Raw genomic sequence first — 3,545 nt, 5'->3', positions numbered from 1 at the left:
TTTGAGATTATTTTCCTGAAACAGCTGATCCCAGCACTTGGTGATCTAGATGGGAAGCAACAGCTGGAGTGCTAAGACTCATTTCATCTTTCTTTTTTCTAGAGTTGTTCATTCTCCAATCTCTCTCGTCCTTAGTGGGGGTCCTGTGCCTAATTTGGGACCAAGCACTACACATAGAAGTCAAGTATTTTTTTTTTTTAGGGATATTGTCTTTCTTTTTGCCCCTTTCCAAAGGACCAGGTTTATGCAGTGCAGGCAATGCAATCTCTTGATGACAAAATCTATAAAACAAAAGTTGAAAACAATTTGGAATCATAGATGATGAGAGAGAAAAACACTTTAGACTAGATGGTCTCCCTCTCAAAAGTCACGTGAGAAAGAAGCATCTATTTCATCTCATTATTTTTAGAGCAATAGCATAGCGGTAGGGCGTTTGCCTTGCGTGCAGCCCACCTGACCAACCCGGGTTCGATTCTTCCACCTCTCTCAGAGAGCCTGGAGAGCTACCGAGAGTATCCCCCCCACCCCCCCCCCCCCACGCGGCAAAGCCTGGCAAGCTACCCTTGACGTATTTGATATGCCAAACACAGTAACAACAGTCTGTTTGTTTGTTTGCTTGGTCTGTTATTTTATGACAGCTTAGACTTTATTTTAACACAATGCTAAATTAGATCAAAAAGAAGAGGTTACCATGGAGCCTTCAGAGGTATTTTCATTCTCATTCCCTATAATTCTTTTATCTACAAAAGACATAAAACGATGTTGTAAATCATTAAGAAAATTAGACATAACCAGATAGAAACACTCGACAACAGACATTAAAAACCCCACAAAAGAGACCATCAAAAATGCCAACACACATGGCTCGGGGTACTCAATTTGATTAGTAACCCAAAATGTAAATAAACACTATAATGCAATGGTACCGTTATACACCACCAGGAGTTGGATAGAGATAAAGGCGAGTGTTAGGATAAGGAGCAATTGGAAACCATACATACTACTAACTGGCGGGTATATTGATGTAACTACATTGAAAACTGTTTGGCAGGGTCTTCAGAAACCAAACATTGCAGTAAGTTTGCTCTTCTTCATTGGGTTTGTTCCCAGAAGACATCTATAAGGCTTCCAGGCCACCTGGAGGTGGCTCTCTGGCCACTGCACACATCTTTTGAGCATGATACTGTGAGTTTCACCGCCAGGACTGCCGCAAGCACCATGTGACCCTGGTCCCTCTACTGTTGCGCATGTCTGAAGCCACCAGCCCTCTCAGGTCACACCACAGCCTCTTGTATGCAAGCAACATGACTAACAGTTGCAAACCTGCCTGAGGCAGGTTCCAAAAAAACATAAAGATGTGTGAGCACTGTAACCAGGAGTGCAGCCCCACCCACAGTGAGCACTGTGGTTGAGTATGTGAGCTCCCCAACCCCTGGGCATCCCTGGTGAGTCCCTGGTGAGCACTACAGCTAAACACACAAGTGCCCTCATTGAGCATTTGCCTTGCACACATCCAACTCGAGTTAGATTCCCAGCATCCCATATGGTCCTCTGAATACTGCCAGGAATAATTCCTGAGTGCATGAGCCAGGAGTAACTCCTGTGCATCACCGGGTGTGACCCAAAAAAGCTAAAAAAAAAAAAGAGTATCACTGTTTTTATATCCACAAAGTAGGAATGATCCAATGGCCATTTTAATGAACTTGTAAAATAGAATATGTAGCAAACAGGATGAATAAATGGTAACTACTCACATCAATTTATATCTCATAAATGTATCATTAGAAAATCAAGAGTTGTGAGGACAACCCGATGGTGTCAACAACTGGGGACACGGCTTACAGCTTATCCTTGGAGAAATAAGTGTGAGAAGGCAGAAGAGAGATTCCCGGGTTTTGTTAATGTCCATTTGTCTGAACTGTATGCTAATGACTCACTAATAGTTGCCCGGGGGAGCTACACTATACATTATACTGAATACTTTGTAACTTCTGCACTTTTGTTTATGTAGAGTTCCCTACAATAAAATTTCAAAGAATGTAAGCAAGCTAGAATCACCAAATAAAGGGTGTTGGGAGGATCCTCCCAGGATAGGAGAAGCATGCTGAAAGTAGACTATAGAACAAACATGATTGCCAGATTGCCACTCAATGCCTCTTTTTGCAAACCACAACACCCAAAAGGAGAGAGAGAACAGAGGGGAATGCCCTGCCACCGAGGCAGGGTGGGATGGGGGAATGGGGGGTAGGAGGGATACTGGGATCCGTGGTGGTGGGAAATGGGCATTGGTGGAGGGATGGGCATTTGATCATTGTATAATTGAAACCCAAGCACAAAATTTGTAAGTCTACAACTGTACCTCATGGTGTGTCACTAATAAAAATTTAAAAAAGAAGAGAAAAAGAAGAAAAGATATGTATCACTTGAAATGAATTACCATTGATTTTCTATTGGTATCATAAATGCACTGAATTTTCTGAAGGGGACCATCAAAATGCCCAGTAAAGTTAGTATCACACTGGAGAAAGCATTCCTCCCACTGTAGCATCATCATAATATAAAACTATTTAATCTAAATTGAGTTCATGCAGGAGTATAAGTTCTACCATACATTCATTTATTTAGCAACAACTCTGTGCTATTAAATTTTGGGACTACAGCGTTAAATTTTGGGACTACAATGTTTAAACTGCAAGTTGTGGCTAGTTAAATATATCAGGTCCAATTAGATTATTACATATATAATATGTAATACCCTGTATATACTACATAATATTTTATACATAAGCTACAATTACATAATGAGATCATTATACATTTCGTAACAGAAAAGATGGTTATATGGTTTTACGTCATATAAATATTTCATATAACGCACATATTTATTGAGTATTTGTATGCTGTACATAGTGTAATAGACCTTCTGGAGGCTATGGAGTGCTAATATAGGTTCACCGGGTATTTAGAAAGCGCTTAATTCAGCATCATGTATGGAACACAGCATGTCCTTAATGAATTCAACCATTTTCATTATAATTATTATGTTGGCAGTGACAGCCCCAGTGAATGGTGGTGCCGCCTCAGTCGTGTCAACCACAGGGCATAAAATAAAAATAATCTCAAGGAAAGAAGGCATCGGTGCATCTGTCCCAGGACATCCCCCCCACCCCCAGTTCCTGAAACACAATCACAGTGACTATAAAACTACATATGGGTCCAGGCCCCACCTAAACGATGAACAGTAATTTTACGGCCTAAATTGATGAAATTTCGTGGCCTAAATTGGTGAAATTCATCAGCAATTTCATCTCCTAAAGCCCTTCTATCACCTCAAATCATGTGTCTAATTTTATAAACAACACAAATAACTTAGAATGCCATTGTAAGATTGTAAGAGAGACAATAATTATCAATCCTTTTCCTTTCACATCAATCTTCTTTATATTAGAGCAAGTTTTTAGATTACAGAGGTTTACAGAGGTTAAATGACTGAAATCACAGATACATTAGAAAACTGGATGAGAGCAGAGTTAGAAGCTCAAAAA

This window comes from Sorex fumeus, unplaced genomic scaffold, assembly GCF_029834395.1.
Source record: "Sorex fumeus unplaced genomic scaffold, SorFum_2.1 ptg000100l, whole genome shotgun sequence".
Lineage (NCBI taxonomy): Eukaryota > Metazoa > Chordata > Mammalia > Eulipotyphla > Soricidae > Sorex > Sorex fumeus.
Note: the sequence above shows the minus strand (reverse complement) of the source record.